General features: G+C 36.2%; 1 protein-coding gene across 1 annotated transcript in view; it reads right to left on the reverse strand.

Moving 5' to 3' along the window:
• LOC146995032 (techylectin-5A-like) overlaps positions 1–10,690 on the reverse strand; it is a 57,472-nt gene extending 46,782 nt beyond the window's left edge. Inside the window, exons 1-2 of the mRNA XM_085825245.1 lie at positions 10,524–10,690; positions 8–139 (exon numbers count right to left, since the gene is read on the reverse strand). The gene's annotated coding sequence lies outside the window, so the exon portion shown is untranslated. The remainder of the gene's footprint in view (positions 1–7; positions 140–10,523) is intronic.
• Between the last annotated feature and the right edge of the window lie 12,036 nt (positions 10,691–22,726).

Here is a 22,726-nt window from a genome sequence, read left to right on the forward strand (position 1 = left end):
GACTTACCTAATCCATTGGGGTCTAAAACACTAAAATATGCAGATGACACAGTGATTTTGTCGCAATCAAGAAGCCCGCAGTTAGCTCTAAACAACCTCCAACTCTACATGAACATGTTGTCGCCGCCTGGTGTCAGCTCTGGAAGGTAAAAATTAATACCTCAAAATGCAATATTGTTCACTTTCGTCGTTACAGGAAAAATGAGAGAACAAATAGTGACATAAAAATTGGAAATGATATCATCTCAGTCTCTTCGTCCGCTAAATATTCGGAGTGATTCTTGATGAACGACTTAGCTTTAAAGACCATGTAATTAACCAAGTTACCAAAGCAAATAGAGCTTACATGTCTCTCTATAATCTCATAGGTCAGAAATCTAAACTTAGCCTTAAAAATTAAACGTACTCTGTATTTAGCACTTATTAGACCAATTTTGCTTTATGCAGCCCCGGCCTGAGCTTAAAGACTGAACGAAGGAAAGTTAACCTCCTGCAAAATAAAATACTAAGAGCGATGGTTAATGCGCCTTGGTATGTTAGAAATACGATCATTTATGAAGATTTAAAAATTAAACCAATACCGAAGCAGATCCTAATGGATGCTCACAACGTTTTTGAGAAAATGGAGAATTCGCCAGTCAGTACTTTGAGAGAACTTACGAACTATGATCCCACTGTGGAAAGCGTCGTGAAACGACCTAGGTCAATTCACCGCAATGTAAAGTGGTAGCTGTAAATATGTATATAGTATTATCCAACGTATCTCATTTTATTGAAGTATTTAAACAAGTATTTAATCCTAGTATTTATCCAAGTATTTAACCAAGATTTATTTCATGTTTGTGAATTTGTGTTTGTGTTTACTACTAAGAATATGGACTTAGTGCCTCGACAGGCAAAGACTTTTAGTGTTATTTGTACAAAGTGTAAATAATTGAACTCACCATGCCTACCACTGTGGATCCAACCGTATTGGCTAGTACCGGTCACGTGATACTCATACAATGAATTCTCAAGAAGTAGATATTATTATCTCGAATCTCTCACAAAGCAGTTTTAGATATATCTTTAGTCAGGACTCAGATGATTTTCATGACTTGAAAATTGAAATTTTTAAGTCATTTGAAATTTTATTATGTTAGTGTACGCCACCTTGACTTGCCACCTTAAAGCTCTAATTGTCTGATCTCTCAGACTCTTATTTTCGCCTTCGGGTAAATGACGTGATAGCGCCCTAAATTTTTTCTACAACCGTGAATGGCCGTATGGCAAGTTAGAATGATCAGGTTTAAACTCTAAGAAGTTGATGCCTATAGTAAACGTAAAGCATAAGCATAAGAAAAAAAGGGCTTACGTGATGCGCCCATGTGGCAATAAATTGACTGAGCCGGAGAAACCGCACTTCGTGTGGTATTCCGGCGATACCTAATCAGTCAGTCAGTCAGTCAGAAAGAAAAGCGCACACCGTAAGTTTTAAAGGTTGCAGTAAATTTCCCAAGGAAAAAAAAAAGAGTACAAGCCAAAACTCTTTTCTAGCAGAATTATAGAAGGCAAATCTTTTTCACAGCCCTTATCCTCAGGTCTATTCAGACACAATCACTGAAGCTAAAAAGATTTTTGCAGACTTTGCCGAATTAGTTACGGTTATAGAAAGCGCAGGCTTTCTACAAATTACCCAACAAATGATAGAACTAAATAGCAAAAATCAGGAAAAATCTTCTAATAATACTGCTGACAATGGGTCATAACTCTATTAGCAGAGCACCCATACGAATGATGATATGGAATGCTAGAAGCATTCAGCACAAAATTCAGAATTTTCAAAATTATTTCATTACGAATCAGATTGATATCGCTCTCATATCCGAGGCACATGCTAATCTAGGCATTAGTATGAAAATTGCTAATTATCGCTGCCATCGATGCGATAGGTTAAGTTACAATGGAGGAGGGACTGCAATTTTTGTTAAAAATACGCTGCAATCCTGCTACATTAATGAAGATAGAAGGAATGGCCATGAAATTATAGCAGTTTCTGTTGTTCTACCAATGTACGCAGCGCCGGCGCAAGGTTATCCGGCGCCCGCCTGTAAAGTACCTGAAGTCGTCCCCACCCCTTTTTCTAAATTTTTGTATAGGAGAAGGAAGTTGGATCTGCCTTCAGCCTTCGTGGGTGAAGAACGCTCTTTTTGCTTATGGCATCAGCCCATGATCTGACGCCGGTTTGCGCCGCTATACCGCCGGACAAACCTACTAGCGACTGGAGTATGGCTAATACTACTGACCAAGATTCCATGGACACCTCGACAGCATCGGAAACCAAGCAATTGGATATAAAACCCGAACTCATCGTTATGCAGATAAAGAACCAAATTCACGCATTCGAAGCCAAGATCGAAATGACCAAATCCCTGAAGAAGCAAATGGACGCCATTCGTGCTGTTTCGGACCCGGACCCGGACCAGTAGGCTCCTCTAATGGCAACAAATATACGACAGATGAAATTGGAAATGGAGCACCTTAGGGGTAAGTGCGATCATTTTATGTCATTGTGTGCTAGAACCCCTGTAAATAACCCAAATCATTGTTCACCTGAGTGAAACTTAGATAATTCTAACGCTAATACTTGTAGCATGAATCAAAAAAGAAAACAGCATGACATTTCAGAAAACTCAGATGACTGCAATGAGCAGAATGTAGGATTTGTTAAACCATCCAGAACTAGCAAACATACCAAACAATTTGCCAATTTAAAAGACGCATCAAACTGCATTGCTACCAAAATTATATTTAGCCCCCTGGATAACAATACTGACGGCACTATTTCCCAAAATGACAACAATCCAGAAACACAAAATGATTCTGACACTCAACAAACAATTACACCTCCACAACACAAATCGGTACCCCCAGTCATGGTGAAACCACCAGATAACACAAAATACAACAACTATTTAAAACAGCTAGCAGACCAATCCAAAGCAAAGTTCTTTGGCCGTATCAACGGCGAATTTCTAAAAATACACCCAAACTCATCCGAAGATCACAGAATACTCACACAATTCCTTAAAGACAAAAACATAGAACACTACATCATAAACGCACGACATCTCAAACCTGTGAAGGTTGTAATCAGAGGACTCCCCATAGACATGGACACGGATGAAATTCATGACATTCTCACAGAACAAGGATCCAAAGTACATAAAATTACTCAGATGACACGAAACCGTACACGACAGCCCATGCCTCTATTTCAAACACAACTCATACCCACACCCAACATTGAAGAAATTTACATCACACACATATCACTATTCATAGTACAAATTGAAAAATATGTTAACAAAAACCTCATACCACAATGTCACAACTGCCAGAAATGGCACCACTCATCCGAAAATTGCTTCCTTACACCTCGTTGTGTCAAATGCGCAGGGGATCACAAATCTATCTCATGTCCAAAAAAAGGATTCATTGAAGATCCAGTATGTGCCAATTGCCAAAATTCACATCCAGCTTGCTACAGAGGATGCGAAAAATTTCCCAAACCACGAAACATTAATTCACAAGGCCCCAGAAAACTTTATTCCGAAACTCTAAATCCAAAAACTCAAAAAACACAAGAAAATATACAATTTGATACATCAACCAATCAGAACACAGCTCCGGCTACACACACCCCCAACAGTAACAAAATTGAACATAATCGCTCAAATAAAACCACAGGACAAATTAACTCCAAAGGAAATCAAAATTTAAACACGTCTGTATTTTTAGAACTTTTCCAAATAATGAAAGAAATTGAATCCATCTTTGGCCAAAAGCAAATCACTAAACTAACAAACTTACTCAAGAAAAACCTCAACAACCTCAGATCAGCACAAACACAAATGGAAAAAAATGTACATTTTTTTTCTGATAATAGAAGAGCTTAACGAACCCGATCATGAATAATCACACCAGAGATACGAGAATAATTACTTGGAACGCGCAAGGCCTCAACACGAAAATTTCAGAACTAAAAGAATTTATAAATGAGTATAACCCTGATGCACTCCTCATACAGGAACACATCCTTGGTCCAAACTTCACTTTTCACGTTGCATACTATGATTTACATAGATATGACAGACCACGCACGAATCGTACAGCTGGAGGTGTCATCATTTTGATTAAGCGCTCCATCACTCATTACTGAATCACAATTCCACAGCTTTTAGCCACCGAGGCAGTAGCTATCACTATCATACCACCCGCCACACCATCATACACTTTAGTCTCTCTCTACGTACCACCATCCAAACCTACAACCGATATCATTGCAGATTTAAGCATGATATTCAAACTCAACAATCGAATCATTGTTGGAGGAGACTTTAACGCCAGACTCCGCGCTTGGAACTGCAGTTCTACTAATTTCCTAGGCACCACACTACGAAAATTTGCTAATACAGCCAACCTTCATATTGCAGCTCCACCCACCCCAACATGCTATGGATCTACTTATGCTTCTACCCTCCACTTCTTCATTTTAAAAAATATCCAAGCTCCATCTAAAATCAAACATTAGATAAGCTTTCCTCGGACCACAACCCAGTCGAAATTGTGTGCGTGTGTTTATGGCAAAGCCTCGAGGGCTATATGCCTAAGAGGAGGGATGCCTTCGTGGAGGACTTTCTAAGGGAAACTGGTTCGTATACACGTTAACATGGGGAAAACCACGAAAACATTCATGCAGCCAGCCCGTTCGCGGGATTCGAACCTCGGACCGAACTACCAGTGTTCAGCGACTTTACCGCTCGGCCGCTGGTGGGCCCAGTCGAAATTGAATTAGACATAAGTTGCCATAGCACACCAGACAAAAGAGCCCTTCTCACGAATTGGTCAAACTATACCAAAGCTCTAAACAACACCCAGTACTCTACCCCCACAATACATCCGAGTGATGAGTTAAACGACTTGATGCTACAAAACTATTCCGCCCCTTAAAGGCCAAAACAGGATCGCATACACAGAAACTGAGAAAGCTCAGTTTCTAGCAGATTACTATGCTACTCAATTTGTCACAAACAACATTTCTGACCCATACACTGAAAACTTAAGTCACAAATACCATTACCCAATTTTTCTCAAAAACACACGCTAACAACAGCATCGCAGTCAACCCATCGGATGTTCTTGGCTATATTGAAAAATTAAAGACGAAAAAGAGCCCTGGATATGATAACATTACCAACATTATGATTAAAAAAATGGGACTCCTGATGATTTGTCGCCTCATTAAAATCATTCAACTCATCATCGACTTACGCCACTTTCCTTCATGCTGGAAAATTGCCATTATCTCATCGATCCCAAAGCCTGGAAAATCTCCTCATGAACCTGAATCATATCGGCCAATCAGCCTCCTGCCATTATGTAGCAAAATTGCTGAGCATATCATCCTCCTAGAAATAAAAAAAATTGCCGAAAACAGAAGAATCATCATCCCACAACAATATGGTTTTCGCAGCAAACATTCTACATTTCATCAATTATTCAGACTGACTGAATTAATTTCATCTGGAATTCAAAATAAGCTCTGCACAGCTTCTATCTTCCTAGATATAGCCAAGGCATTCGACCGTGTTTGGCTCGATGGCCTTATCTACAAATTAATCATTCTGGGATTCCCAGAATTCATCATAACAACACTTCGCTCCTATCTAACCGATAGATATTTTATCGTTCGTATCAATCAAACACTCTCCACTAAGCGAATTATCCGCGCGGGCACGCCTCAGGGCTCGCTCGTCGATCCCTTTATATTTAATTTATATACGAACGATATTCCACACGTGCATAACACAACACTCGCTATGTACGCGGACGATACTGCGATCCTCGCACAAAATGCATCTCCTACCTCATCTATCCAACAGCTACAAACACACATACATGCACTTGAACTCTGGCTCTCTCAGTGGAAAATTAAAGTAAACATCAACAAAACTGTTGCTGTCATGTTTTCCAAGAAAAGGAAAATTGGAGGAAATCTAGTGTTCTACAATACTCCCATCCCTTGGGCCAAGGAAGTCAAATACCTAGGCGTTGTACTTGACCAGAGACTCACATGGAAGCCCCACATTAAACACATAATTACAAAGTTTCGAGTCAGTAAAATAACACTTCACCCCCTAATCGCTCGAAACAGCATTTTAGCACTAGATCAAAAACTACTCATTTATAAAGCCATGCTCGTTCCAATAATTACTTATGCCTGCCCAGTATGGGGCTATGTCTGTAACACTACACTGATAAGACTACAACGACTTCAAAACATCACATTAAGACAAATCACCAACAGCACTATTACATAAGAAACGAAGCCTTACACAGAGAAACAAACACACCTCAACTAGTTGAGATTATGATTAAAATCTCAAAGCGATTCCTTGCAAACATCATTAACGTTAACAATCCTACCATTCCCTCATTACAGTATAACGTTAATGACCAGCGCAACAGAAGGAGGCCAGGTGCCTTATTAAGAAACTATCACTAATTAGTGATTATAAAAATATTATTAAAAATAAATAAATAAATAAATAAAAGTAATTAAAATATTTATACATAAATAATTATAACTTAAATGCACTGTCAACCAACTACAAACGCTTAAGTGATTTCAAAGTAATGCTTAAAGGAAATATTCCTCCTCAGACAAAATGAAAGTTAGAAATAATTTTTTCAGCTCAAATTATTTTCTAAGTCCAGCAGGCTTTCCTCAATTTTAACCCCCTTCCCCATTACTTTTTGGCCTTCCCTTCAAAATTTCGTATGGACTGGAAAGAGCCTTTGCCCCTCCCCCCTAGCACACGTGACTAACGCACCCCAATCAACGTTCTTCTCCTGGTCTACTTCGATGCTTTCCTGACTTTAACTCATTCAGCCCTCAGCCGCCACCACTGCAGCCTGCGAGCTCCTTCGATCGACACTCTCCGATGGTAACCATCCTTAATTGACGTTCCCGTTGCCATATTGCTTATTCTGCTTCCCAGACTCGAACTGAATCTCAAGATCTTCTACAACATACATGAAAAAGAACTTATGCCTTACCTCAATGCTAATCCTTGTTTCATTCACGATCAACAAAGTTCGGAAACAGATCCATGCATTCGACTGGGATGAGGGTTTTCTAACCCAGGAGCCCACTGACACCTGAACTTCGTTCACGCATCGGGAGAAGGAAGTTTTGAAGAAAGCATTTGTTGAAATTGATTTTAACAATTTATTGAGAATAATTTTTTTTTCTGCATTTCATATTTACAAATTTTTCTATAATTTCTTTCGCACCTAGTTCTTGACAGATTTCATTTTTAATGGCAATCAAAGCTAAATACTATATGAGTCTTTCCTGCGATATACTTGAACGTAAATATGTCTTGATCAATTTTAATTTGGAGAATGATCTTTCGCTACTAGCAACACTAACAGGAATTCTAAGTAGTATTCTCAGTACGATCTTCAAGTTCGGGAAGCACAAATTATTTGACACAATTAAGTTCAAAATATCGAATGAGTCATTCATACCGGCTGTAAAAATGTCTTTCGAAGCTATTATTTCGTCATAGAGTTCTTTTGCGTTAATATCTTTATTGTCACCACACTGTAACAAATTTTCTAATTTATCACATTTTATTTTCAAATTTGCGTTATCGATTTCTGATAAATTACCCAGGAAACTAAAATTATCGTAGTGATTTTTCATTGAATCAAATCTTTCGTTTAATGATGTCCAAGCAGTATCCAAAATTCTAAAAAAGGCATTTGCCCTAAACTTCTCTTCTGGACATTGGGGAAATTCGTCAGCATGTTCGTAATCGAAGTGACATTTCTTTTTCCTTCTTCGGACTTCTTCAACAGTTTTAAATTGTAGCTCGCCATCCACTTCTTCACTAAGTTCTTTGGCTTTCTCAAGAATACTTTTGTAATTAATATCACTTCTATATTCTTCAATGAATGTTTTTAAGTTACTTATTGCCTTTAAGGCTAGTGTAACACTCAGACCCTTTTCTTGCAATTGTTTGCTGACAGGATTAATTCTGTTAAGCAAATCGTGCCAAACTATCAAGGAACCAACAAATTTATAATCCTTGATTTTGGTGCACAGACTTCGTGCTTCATGTTGCACTTCGTTTGAAAAGCATTCACCTTCGGATATTTCAAAGACAGCATCATATATTTCTCCTAGTTGATATCTTAAAGGGTCCTAGTTGATATCAAGGAAGGAATTTTACGTCGGCAGTAATCAAAGAACTCTGCAAACTACTCGGCATTGACAAAACCCAAACGATGCCCTTACATCCCCAGTCGGACGGCATGGTAGAGAGGTTCAATCGAACCATCCTTAATAACCTCTCATTAGTGATTTCCAGAAACCAACAGGACTGGGACAAGAAATTACCACTGTTTTTATTGGCGTGATGTCCATGAGACTATCGACTATTCCCCATCACAGATGCTCTTCGGTCGTGACCTTTGTCTGCCTTGTGATCTCTTGTTTGGTCGTCCTCTGGATGTTCCTTCATCGCCTGAGGAATATATTCAAGATCTCCAGGTCCGGTTTAAAGTGATGCATAACTTTGCACGAGAGCGAGTCAACTTGGCGACGGAGAAGATGAAGACCCGATACGACACAAGAGCTACTAAACATCAATTCCACGATGGAGACAAGGTTTGGTTGTGGAATCCGACTCGACGGAAGGGACTCGGTCCGAAATTACAGTCATCTTGGGATGGTCCGTACACAGTCCTAAACAGGCTGAATAACGTCGTGGTTCGGATCCGTAAGTCTTCGAACTCTAGAACACTAAACCTAAAGTCGTTCGTTACGACAGGTTAGCTCATTACTATGGCCATAGTACGTAATGTAAACAATTGTAAATAGTGTAAGACCATGGTCCTTTTTGTTTCTAAATGTGTATTTAGTATTTGTTTTGTATTTTGTATTTGATTTGACTTGTATTTTGTATTTGATTTGACTTGTATTTTGTATTTGATTTGACTTGTACTTAGCCTTTGATTTGTTTAAGTTAGTTGTTGCATTTAGTGTTTATGTTGTTTATTGTATTTATGCCACAGTTGTAAGTTTGGCTTCCTGCCCAGGGATTGTACTGCCCGGGACTGGAAGTCCTTGGGAAGGGGGCAGTGTTACGGATTTGGTATTTAAATAGCTAATGTTAGTTGAATTGTAAATTAAATGGTTTTATTTCCCGCGCAGTGAAGCGCGTGACGAATATTAAAAGAAAGCTAAGTCGGAAAATTGAAAATACAAGAGCGCGTGCATGTAACATTTAATAAATATCTCTTTTTGATTTCGAGAAAGTACTAGAAAATTCTCGCGCGCGATTTTAAAATCATATAAATAGGAGAAAAACCTCTCAATTCGAGAGTTAGTTTGTTGTTGTTTTAAGAGTTTGTTTAGAAAACTGCTCTTGTTGATTGTAGCGAATTCGCGGATTAGCTTTCTTTAGCTGTTTTGAATTAAGTTCTCTTGAACGTTTGAGTAGTTAGAAGATACTACTGTGATATATTGTGATACTGCGCAATTATTTGAGGACATTTAATCATATTTGTTGTGATAATAATAAATTTCTTAATTTTTGATCGGACTTGTGCATTCATTTCGTAACGAACCCGTACGCACGCAACATTACAATAAAAATAGTTTACTAGTTTATAAAATAATATGATCGGTGATGAAAAATATAGCAACCCGCAACTAGGTACCTAATTGCCTTTTATAAATTGCCGTGCCGTACACTTAGTACACCAGTTAGTGTGCTCCTGTTTACCTTGAGTATCGCTGATTACTTGAACGATGAATATCTATCGTAGTGTTTAAGGCGTCTTAAGTTAGGTTTCGCTTTTTATCTTGCTTGCATTCTTCTGCATGCTTGGACAACTGAAAACTATACATCAGCGTAAGTTTTTAATAACCATGGAATTTAATACTGTGCTATAACTACTATTTCTTTAACTATACGTAGATTAAAAATCAATAACCAGGATGAGAAGGAAATATTTAAATATGATTGTAGGCAAATGGTAATAAGAATATTACAATTAACTTATGTAGTAATTCTTGAATACTTTGTAAAGTTTTTTTTTGGGGGGGAGGGAAAAAAACACACTGGTCCGCGAAATTTTTTCGTAAGTTTTACCGGTCAGCAGACCAAAAAAGGTTGAGAAGCACTTCTCTATAGACTTCTGCGTTTTCGTCCATGCAAATCTTGCCCCCCTTCCAACTCCCGTGAAAAATATGAAAATTTGGTGCCTGTGTTCATTCTTACATATGGCAAAACGGCAAATTTTCCCTGATAGAAAGAGCTAATCCGTTCCCCCCTTCCCACCCTCACAGAAATTTTCAAGAAAAAAAAAGCCGTAGTTCACTGTATACATTTTAAATAAAATATAATAAAAACGATAAAATAAGGATAAATAGAAATTATATTAAGTAAAATAAAATAAGAACGTACTTCATCAAATGGACTTTTCTTTTCCAATGGTAGTAAGGTTATTGTGCATCGAAAATTTTCGCCAACCACTCAGTGATACTCAGTAAATACGAAAATGGAATGTGTAGATGATACATAACACGTGGCTTTCTAGACACATGGAAAATGACCGTTATCTGGTACTAGATGCGCAGAAGGATCATTGTGAGTGATGAACAACGTCTAAGGGTATTATCTAGATTTAAACTTGCTCACAGCGTGAATTCCCAACTCGAACTTCTTTGTATGATACTATCCCTGACGATTGACGGATGGGTGACAAGGCATTGATGGATGAGCTGGAGAGGAAAGGTGGGGAAGGGCAACACCTTCTGTTAGGAGGTGTTGGGAGGGGGCGCGAACTCCCCTCTGTCCTGTGTAAGCATTCAAGGAATATTTTTCTTCTTCCCCGATAAGTGCACATTCTTTTTCATTAAAAAAAGCTCTGTGTCGTTCGCTGGTCGGCGCCCGCCTGCAAAGAAGGCCTTGTGGGCCCGCTTCCGTCGGCCCTGTCTGCCGATTCATCCATCTGTAGCGAAAAGAAAATACAATTTTCCATATCATTTGCTAATTCTGCCTCCAAATTCTCCGCAATTACTTCAATTCTTCTAGTAACAGTTCGTGCTGATAATTGCAACGTGTTTATAGCTGAAACTATTTCCTTTTTATTTTTAAATTCTTCAAAAAGTTAATCAGCAGCTTCTAACATGGCTTCTTTCACTAATTCTCCATCTGTAAATGTTTTTTTATTCTTAGCTACCAAATGCGATATTTTATATGACGCGATCGTTGCTGCTTTATGTTGTTGCAGTGGTTTAGTAAAAAAACTTTGCTGGTTAATTATTGAAGATTTTAAAGAAATATTTTTTTTTCTTCTAATTTCAGAGTTCATTGGATAGTCACTATCAAAATTGGTATGAACGGTCTTAAAATGTCGTTCAATATTACTTTTCTTGGGAATCGCAACACTATTATTACACAACAAACAAATACACTTCCCTTTGTAATCAACGAAACAATACAGATGTTCCCATTCATCGTTAAAATAATATGTTCTTTTTCTTTTACATTTATCCATGAAGGGTTTTGAAAGAAAGAATTATTTCGGATTACTTGGTAGTTTTAAATGCACGGTCTACGCGTGGTCTATTCGAAATACGATCACACACTAACAAAAAATACGTGCATGTTATTAGATACGCTCAAGGTTAGCAAACTGCTAATCTATACACAATCTTAAACTCAACTGACTACTGTCTAACCACGCTAGCGAGAGCAGTTTGGCTGAGGGCCAAGATGGGTCAGTTTAATTAAAGGGGTGTGTGGGCGAAAAGCGCGGGTATTTTTCCCTCTCGAAGGTCGAAGGGTGTGGGTGAAATCGAAGGTCAGGGGACATTTAGTGTCTACTCACCCCTACATAACTGATAGATGTGCCCACTTCCGCCCCAAACCGGATGTTTACATAGATCTGGAATACGTGGTCAGACACTGCTTACTGTATATCGCCGTTTGGCAAGAGTAAGTAAATCGCTTTGGCTATCATACATTTACATTAGTCCAGCGAGGGCGCATTAAAAATCGATCGGGGTCGCAATGGCCCCCCGTGCGTCGTGTTGCCTACCCCTGCTCTAGACAAATGAATTTTAAACAAATCTCACAGCTGAACCTCGGAATTCTAGTGCGCTTGTCATTTTGGCAGAGTTTGCATCTTTTCTTCCCTGAAGTCATTTCTTCAACAACACCTAATTCTGCTTTTTAACAATTCTGCACCTAATTCTGCTTTTAACAGTTTTAATTTCAGCTCAGTCTGAAGAGAGGTAGGGCTTCTTCTTTCAACGTTTTCCTTTACAAGAGCATTTGATAGCTTTCGCAGGTATTGCCTTCTAAATAATTTTTTACTCTTATTCGTTGAATGAATTATGTAGCTGTTGATTGCTGCTATATTCAGCATAGAAACGAAAACTACAAGAGGCAATGCCTGATGTTCCTGGCAACATTGTAGGAAGCACAGAGTTTGTCCACTGTATCCACACCTCCTTTGGTACTATTGTAAAATGTGATAATATCAGGCTTTATTTTATCCTGGGTATCTTCATCTATTGCTACGTCATCATGAAGACTTGAAATCAATATGACGTTTCTATAACTTTGGTACATAGGAGAGAAGTGTCATATTTTTTTCTAAATCCAAAAAGACTTGTATTGGGTTCCCGAGTTTTCGTCAGCTTGAGCTGATCCGGAATTTGAGGTTTATTTTTTTTTTTTTTCAAAGTATCTAAAAATGACATTTTTTTTTTCTTTTTCATCTAAATCTCGTACTAACTCAAAATTTGAAAAACCAGTTGTCTGTGGTTACATTTCTTCCAGTGTTATGAATCCCACATAGCACAAAAACATCCTTGGGATATCCCGAGGATGTTGCTCGCGGGATATGCGCACATCCTCAGGACATCCCGGAATATCCCGCAAACCTCCTGTTGCAACTTATGATCTTTTTTTCTTATTCTTATTATTTACATTTAACAACATCGATAAGTGAAATTTTTGCTTACCTTTCTTAATGAATATCCACAGGAACGCTTGGAATTCCTTTTCATTTTTATCACACAGAAGCTTTATTTACAGCTATGTACAAGAATTGTATGCCTACATTAGAACATTCGTCATGTTTTTTTTTTTTTTTGGTTGCCACTACATCTATCTCAAAAATCCGCAATGCGGTAAGAAAAATATAACAAGCTAAAAGTAAAAAACGCTGCGCCCTCTCGTGGCCAGCTACATAAACTGTAACACCTCCCAAACACCTCCTCCCGAGTGCTTAATGTCACATCCAAGTACATCCTCAGGACATCCTAAAAAATCCCATCGACAGCGTACGGGATGTTTTTAGCATCTGAACTCCTACTTACTACATCCTCAGGACATCCCGGGATATCCCACTAACCTCCTAAACACATCCCATCATATCCTAAGAACATCCTATCTATGTCCCATCGACAGCGTATGGGATGTTATATGTTATTAGGATTTAAAGTTCTACTTGCTACATCCTCAGGACACCCCGTAATATTCCAGTTTCCTCCTAAACTCAACCTCCCGAGTGCTTTATGTCACATCCCAGTATATCTTTAGGACATCCTATCTAGGTCCCACTGACAGCGTATGGGATGTTATCAGGATTTGAAATACTAGTTACAATATCCCTTTAACCTCTTAAATACATACTCTCAACTGCTTGATGTTACATCCCAGTAAATCCCCAGAAATCTTCTTTATATTCCAGTGAAAGTGTGTGAAGGTGTGATAACCTGAAACTTACTTATTTTTCACAGATAGTCTCAGGTCCTCCATCTGTGGTTACTATGGAAAAATAAGAAATGTTAAGAATATTTATACAATTTATTTTTCTAAATTGAATTTAAATTTATTTAATAATTTGCAAATATAACTAAAATTGAGCAAGAGATTTGAAATGAATTAATAATACAAAATATTATAAAAAAAATTTTGCTTTAAAATATTAAAAATCTTTCGATCATTCTTAACCATTCAACAGCCCAAAACTGAATTCTTCGATATATAAATTATTCTACAAATTCAGTTCTGACTTCAGTTAATTTGTATTCAAAATTCAATAATAAAATTAAGCATTTAATAACCTTTAAGTAGTGGACCAGATGTGTGTAAATTTTGAAATTCTGAACTTAAGTCGAAAAAGGGATAAAGGGATATTGTAAGAAATTAGAACGTTGATTGAATCATTATTCATGGCTACAGTATAATTAAACAGTTCATGAGTTCGTCTTGCTATTTGCTGTAATGGAACGAAAGATTTTCTAATCAATTTTTTTATAGAAGATATATAGCTTTCAAATTTAAATGCACTGTAATTATCTAACGGCGCTAACATTTTTACATCTTCGCAAATATGCAGTAGGCCGTGAACATTATAAGAAATATACTGTTTTTCATAATAAATCCCAAAATTTACTACGAAGAGTTTTAATAGAGACTGTGCGTATTCATCAATTGCCGTCTAATTCTGTATTTTGCATATGAGTCTAATCGAAATGTGAAGTAGTAAAAAATGATCATATAGCTTTTTGTTAAATTTTGTAAAACAAATAAGTGGGCTAGTGTACAGTAAAAATTGACGGTATTCTGTAGCTTTCCAGTGTTTCAATTTTTTTAGTGTTGGTTCCTTGATTTTTTTGCAAATTCAATTGATACATAAGGCTTTAAAAACTGGTCTAATTTAATTAAAAACTGGTCTAAAACTAATTTTTTTTAAAAAATTAGTTTTAGACCAGTTTTATGTGGTAGTTTAACATTTTTATGTGGTAATCGTGCTTGTAAGGTGCCTCCGCCTATCCTAATAGTAATCATTTTTTGTACTACTTCTAAGCACACAAGAAGCATAAAGTCTAACGGAATATTTTTAGTCCTATATTTGGAATATTTCTTAAAATGGGATAATCGTTTTGGTAATCGTAATCAGTCAGTTCTTCTTGAGACATAAAAGTTCATATTTCGAATCACAGTTTGAAAAGAATATTTGCTAGCGCGAAAATTCGACACAGGCTTTTTTTCATAATTAAATGCTTCTTCATCTTCTGACAAATCCGATTATATACGTTGATTTATTCTGCTATAAATCCGTCTTTTAGATATCTGAGATAAGTTTTTTTAGTTCTGATCATTTTTGTAGAATAAAGGAAAATTTTTGAAACTTACTTTTCACACTCTCTCAATGTAACGCTTGCAAGCGTCAGCAAGTCAGTTCGTAACTAAAAGAGAATTTGGAAAGACGGCCATTAACGTTTAGCAGAATAGCTGAATTCTGGAAATCAGAAAGTAAGCACGTGTACTTTCCACTTTGTGGGGTTCTTCAAGGATATCACTATAACGAAGCAATAAAAACCGTTGGGGGCATTCTGCGTCCTTTGTTGTGAAGGGATGCTTCCCTCATGGTTCCTACCTCCATGGTTTCCCTTGTAGGGTTATACAAAGAAGGAAAGTCTGACACATAAATCTGCCACGTTAACAAAAGAGAAATCTTCTTGGGCCATCGGCTACAGAAAAAGTGCTTAGAGGTGTTACATTCTTAGCGGAGCTCGGTTTCTCAAAAGCAAAGAAAAGTTGAGAAGCAGTTTTACAAACAATGATAAATAATTTAAACAAAGATTTAAGATTTTCAACTTCAATTTTTATTTATAGTATAAAATAAAGTAATAAAACTGCTGAGTTTAAAGAACGCGTTTAATTTTAAAATTATATCATTTTAATTTAAAGTTTGAACATCTATATAATCTGTTATCTAATTTTGAGTTTTCATAACAACATTTAACTTTGTGTTATATACCTTGAACAAACGTGTTTACTGCATTTTCTGGATGTTACAAATAAATTAATAAAGCAATAAATATTGTTAAATTATGAGGAGTCATGTAGCATTGCCGGCATAACGTATAAGACTGCAGAGCGCTGGATATATTTTTTTCGCGCTTTGTTTAGCAAAGATCGAATATTTATATGGTTAAAGAGGTAGCAAAGTGAGGTTTGAGGAGAGTAAGAACTTAATGTTAGTTTTTCCCATTCTTAAACCTCATTTTCTTATTACAGAGAGGTAAAAAATAAGTTACATTTTACCTCAGTCGCTTTGAAAGACTAATTCTCATTATTAAAGAACTTACCAGAAAATGAACGAAGAAACTGCAATGAATTTTTTAGCCCAATAAAATTATTCTTCTGTTTATAAATTCAAATTAAAGCAAGTTAAACCTCGTACAGACTAGTTTTTAACTGCGTCTGTAAACTAAAATTTCGTTTGTTAAAAAAAAGTTATTGTTACTAATTACTACACAGCACTAAACATCATTCATTACTAATATAATAGTGTAACAGATCAAAAAGTATTTTTTCTTTTGCAGTTTCAAAGTATAGTTATTTCTATGTTAAGAACTATCGAGGAATTTAATAGAATACTTTTATAACTTGATATTTCTGATTAGTGCCTCAGAGACGAGTAAGTGATTAGTGACAGATTGCCGTACAGAAGGGCTCAAGTTCGAATACCAGATAAGGCATGGATGTACATGATGCCCATCTGTTCATAGGATAAATGTCTTCCTGAAAGGTTTTCTGAGCTAACCTGTAACGTAAATAATATTTGTGTTCAAAGATATTAGAAAAGTATCTAAAATAATGTTTACAAAATATATTATGTAGCAATTAGAATTTAATCGTAAACACAATTTCAATATGAAACTCAAAACGGCTGAAAACACGTGCCTATAATTTGTAAGAAAGTACTCTGATCACTAGGCATTGTGAAACATTAACAAAAACACACATATGTTACGAGGCGCTCGTTTAGTTTTCTTAAACGGTTCTTTATGCCATGTCCAAAAATCGATGACTTTTCTGTTTTTCTTTTGATGAGCTATATACACTTCGGAAGAATTATCATCATTATTTTCCTCTTCAGAATTGCTCTCTGCACTTATCTCTGATTCTGAACCATCTTTTCTTTCTGAAATTCGCTCTTCTTCATCGGTAATGCTTTCATCTAAAATAATGTCCTCATCATCACCACTGTCACATAAAAGCATATTTTTTATAATCTCAAGATCCTTCGGATCATTCATGTCGAGCATTTTACTTTTATTCGCTATAACTAAAAAGAAAAGAACAAAAACAAACAACATAGCCGTGCGTATCTGACGCATACAGTGCTTGCATTTTATCATTAAAAGTAATTATGCACACAAATTATATAAAATCATAAGACTTAGATGCAAAAGAAAATTTTCTATAATAAAAAAGGAAATTAGCTGTAACAAAAACTTACTTCAAGGGTCACGCGTATTTCCGGAATACAAATAGTAAATCTGCAGACTCCCATTAGCCCCTCGAAATCCAGCAGACGACTGGAAGAAAGGAGAATAAAGAGGAGAGAATAGCGAAGGACACGCGGTCATACCGCCCTCTGGCCTATGAAACAAATGCGAAATTAATATGTAGTATATCTCACACATATGCGCGCCCGCTGGAAGGTTAAGTACGGCTAAGCCTAATTATTTTCACTAAGCGCACACCAGATTTTAAATTAATATTTGTTTTGTATGCACAATTTTTACAAAATCTGATAAACGAAAATAGATGCTTGTAGTCTCAATAAAATGTCCCATTAATGGCAATAAATGACTTTTTGTAGCACCCATCTTCTTGCGAATTCAGGTTCTCAGAAAGAGGGGACAGGAAAACGTTGCGAAATTCATGGATTAGATAAAGGGGGGATCTTCAAATAAATTTCGCGCAGTACGTATCATATCACTAACACAATGCTATAACAAAAAACTAGTTAGACCGCTAACCGTTTGTATCTTGCACATGCGCAAATCGGCAACGATCTAATTTTCACCTATGCAGAAGCATACCAAGTTAACTTTCTCATCGATACCATTACAGTAGACAAACACCCTTTATTTAATTCTTCTCCCCTCCTTTAATTTTTTTTCTTCTATTTATTGGCTACCACTCAAATTAAGATACTTTATAATTTGGTAGGATTAGTCTGCAATTTTTTTTTTTTTTTTTTTTGTTTGTTTAGATTTTCTGACTTTTTAGGAAAAAAATTTTGATCTTTGTTAACGTTTTGAAAAAAGGTTTATATATTACTCAACCATTCTTCATGTTTCTTTAACGTTTCAGGAAATGCTGCATTTAGCATAGAATTTTTTTTAAGTTTTGTGTATTTTGTGAAATTTTTAGAAAATACTCTGAATTGTTACAAAATAACCTAGTATTTAGGCCATTACATTGCAAAAGAGTATGTTAAATTTGTATTTCTCTATTTATAAATATACCTTTTTGGCTAACATATTTGTAAGCACCTGAAATATATTTTTAGAAGCCTGTTTAAGTTTAATTGGAACGCCACTTTAAAAGATAATGTTTTTTGTAAGAAATGTCCTAGAAGCTGAAGAACAAACTCTGGTAAATATTTTAGACAACAGCACACTGGAATAGGACCAAAAAATTTAGTTTTTAAGAATTCATTTACTTGATGATGTATATAAGCCAAAATTGCATGTCATACACGTATGATGATAGTTTTTAGTGGTAAAGTTAACGGCAACAAGGTTTAACTTCTGGGGTCATGAGTTCGAATCCTGTACGCTTTCTCCACCCTGTCCGCAACTTTCTAAGCTTCTTATATTATTATATGCAGTAAATATAATGTTTTATTCATGCTCTTATTTATTTAAATTTTCCCTGCAAGAAATTTATTTTGAAAATTATATAATACAAATTTAACCCTTTCCGGCACGCTACTCTTTAAAGTTGAAATTTTACCAGAAAAATTTTTAGGCAGTCTATTTAGGCCTAGGAGAATATGCAGGTATAATTTTACAAAGACTGCACAAACTGTTTCCATTTTGTGGGTGTGTCCGAAGCGAACACACTGAGCCGCACGAGCTGCGATAGGTGAGCATTGCTGTGAAGCACGTATTACAGTAAAATACTTTGCCTATGATTTAAAAACAGTAGAACCTGATCTATGTAGCAGATTTAGCATAACCCAGGGTGCACCACGAGGAGGCCTGCTCTTCTACACCCCCAAAAAAACCGGGGGGAAAAAGGGAAACTCTCATTGTTTTGGAAATTCTGAGGTCTCTCCGAGCCATTTACACAATTTTAAAATTTATAAGAAAAATAATTAAAATACTATAATATTTACAATTAATTATTGACTAGAAAAAGTAATTATTAAATATTTATACAAAAAAAAATCTACAAAAATCAAAACTAAGCAAACTACGCCCGATGGAAGCAAGAGAAAAAAAAGGGTCTGTTGTTGCTGAAAATCAAATAGCTAAGTGAAAGCAAAGCACCGGTATCTTCAAAACCAAAAACAGAAAAGAATAAAAACAAATATAAATAAATCTGCGCTCTCAGCCTCTCCCATGTTTGAAGCACGAGACCAGATTCTGTAACTCACTCCCACGTGACAGCCGCTACCAGTACAGTGTGTTCATACCGATCACACCAAGGAGGTTAGAATAGATGGAGTAAGCATGACGTCACAAAATTGAAGCCGAAGAAATGTCAGAAACGTGACGTCACGACTGATGATAATGGCCGCTGTGTAGCGTGGGGATAAGACGAAAGTTTTGTTTATATTTGCATTGAAACTGCTCAGCGAAATAAAATGGGTCAGTGCACTGCTCCAGGATGCAACAATCATTCCGGCTATTCACCATCTAATGTTACATTTCATAGGTAAATGCCATAAACTTGTAGAGACATTAGGATATTTTTGGAGGCCGGAGAGATGAAAAATTAACAACGCCTTCGCCGGGAATCGAACCACGGACCTCTGGAATACCGGGCCAGCGTGCAGAACCACTACACCACGAAGGACGCTTGGAAAGCGGGAGAAATATCTTAAATATCTTACTCCCCTTTTTAAAGGGCGACTAGGGTTTTAGGGGACCTAGTCGCCAAATCCTGGGTGTGGAGAATCATCATCCACAACCCTTTTAGTTCGGGCGCCACTTGTAGAGTCATTAGGATTTTTTGGAAGCCAGAGAGATGAAAAATTAGCAAACGCCTTCGCCGGGAATCGAACCACGGACCTCTGGAATACCGGCCCAGCGTGCAGAACCACTACACCACGAAGGACGCTTGGAAAGCGGGAGAAATACCTTATAAATTGATTATTTTACTATTTCAACATATTTCTTGAAATTCAAAATTTTGAAGGAAAAATATGCAATCGATCTTCGGAATACATACCAGATGATTTAGATAATGATAGTTTTTATGACAATAAAGGTTGCTAGTTCATAGTCTGAAGATGATCAGCAGCATACTAAAAGTTTCGAAATAACAATTTGACATACATACAGCTTTTCCCAAATACAGTTTTATGTCATTAAGATACATATTTGCAACCACCTTTTATAATTTCATAATTTACTTTATTACGTTTCATAATTTATTTCATTGTTAATACATTTTAATGTTTACATTATGAATTTCATAGCTTTTTTTAATAAAGATTCCATAGTTGCAAATTTAAAGGCTGAGAAAGAACTTATTATTTTATATTTAAATTTCTTCCTTTGATTTACATAATGATAGTTTTAAGTACATAATGATAGTTTATAAAAAATGTGTGCCAAATTAAAAATTGAAAGTATCAGAAAAAGTTAGTATATGGTTGATTTTTATTAATTTTGATGCTTCATTCTCTAAATAGCTTATGTAGCCGTTTTAAAATAATAAATGTAATAATAATAATAAAAATGAAATGCCACAATTCTCTTTGCACTCTAACCATGTCTATTTGAAAATCTGGCCATTTGGCTCCCCTCTGTGAGCGGCGTCCGTGGCATCATACAACCCCTTGCCCCCCCTCACTGCGCCACAGATTTTTGACACTGTTGCAAGCACAGCAAAATTCCGCCCAAGCAGCACAGAGGGTGAAGCTAAAAACGTGCATTTATCCAATATGGAAGCTCAGGAAGCGGAAGATTTAGTATTAAGTCAGAAAGGTTTCAGTTCTCAAAATTCTGAGCTTAGGTTCCCAATTAGCTACATCATCAATGTTACGCAAGCCAGAAATGATGCAATCCAGAGAAGTTATTACAATTTTTAGAATAGAGACTTTTTAAATTATAATTTTGATTTACATACTTTTTATCTTATATATATATGCAATAGAAAAACATCATGCAAATATATATATAATACATTAATTCCTTTATTTTTACAGGCGGAAGTGGCAAAAGATCCTTCAAATGAAAGGATGAATTCTGAGCAAGATCATATTTTTAATGTTTTAGAGAGTTCATTAGAAGAAGGAAGCCACATCAATGAAGACAGTATGATCAAACAGACAACGTATACACCAATTTGTGATGAAGAAGAAATTGAAATTCAGGATCAAGAAAATGTAAATCCAAAAATTTCCGAAATGGATACTCCACGGAAATGGAAACTTAAACGGAAAATAGAAGAATTAACAAAGATAAATGATGAATTAACAAAGATAATTAATGAATTAACAAAGATAAATGAAATGAAAACCAAAAAAATAAAATTATTGCAACAAAAGTGTCGTCGACAAAAGAAAAAAGTGCACAAATGAAGACTATTATTTCTGAGCTTAGAAAAGGAATGCTTTTAGAGGAAGATACTGTGGATATATTAGAGAGACTGGGGGGTGCAAATAAAGAAATATTGAAACGACAGACAGCCAAGATGAAAGGAAACCCTGCCTTTACTAAATATACACCAGAGTTGCGATCTTTTGCAATGACGTTACATTTTTACTCTCCTAAGGCATATATTTATGTTAGGAAAATATTTGACACGTGTTTGCCACATCCACAGACTTTCTGCAATTGGTATAAATGTGTTTATGGTTCACCAGGCTTCAGTGATGAAATTTTAGGACTACTTAAACATGAACCACTATCTGCTAAATACCCAGTTGTATGCAGTTTGCTTATTGATGGAAGGGCTATTAGACAACATGTAGAGTGGGATGGCAAGAAATGTTATGGCTATGTCGATATGGGGACAGATCTAAATGATGACTGCCTGCCTGTTGCGAAGGAAGCCGTAGCTTTTATGCTTGTGTGCATAAATGACAGTTGGAAATTACCATTAGGTTATTTTCTTGTAGATGGTATTTCTGGACTTCAGTTAAGCAATTTAGTTAAGCAGTGTCTAATATTAGTTGCAAACACTGGTATCAATGTAGTATCATTAACATTTGATGGGGCTGCATGCAAAATGAGCATGGCCAAACACTTAGGATGTTCCTTTGATACTAACAAATCTTTGTTAACTTCTTTTCAGCATCCTTCCAATGAAGATAAAATTTTTGTATTTCTGGACCCATGTCACATGTTGAAATTAGTAAGGAATACATTAGGAGAAAATAAATGTATAATAGATAATGAAAATCAATTGATAAATTGGAATTTCCTTGTGAAACTGCAAGAACTACAAGATGCAAAAGGATTGCATCTATCAAATAAGTTGCGGAAACGCCATTTCGAATGGTTCCGGCGAAAAATGATTGTAAAACTTGCAGCACAACTAATGAGTGATTCAGTTGCTGATGCAACTGAAGAGTGCCAAAGTATGGGCTTAAAAAATTTTGAAAA

This window comes from Stegodyphus dumicola, chromosome 10 (assembly GCF_044657685.1).
Source record: "Stegodyphus dumicola isolate Sdum_Otavi_A_Nest chromosome 10, ASM4465768v1".
In the NCBI taxonomy this organism is placed as follows: domain Eukaryota; kingdom Metazoa; phylum Arthropoda; class Arachnida; order Araneae; family Eresidae; genus Stegodyphus; species Stegodyphus dumicola.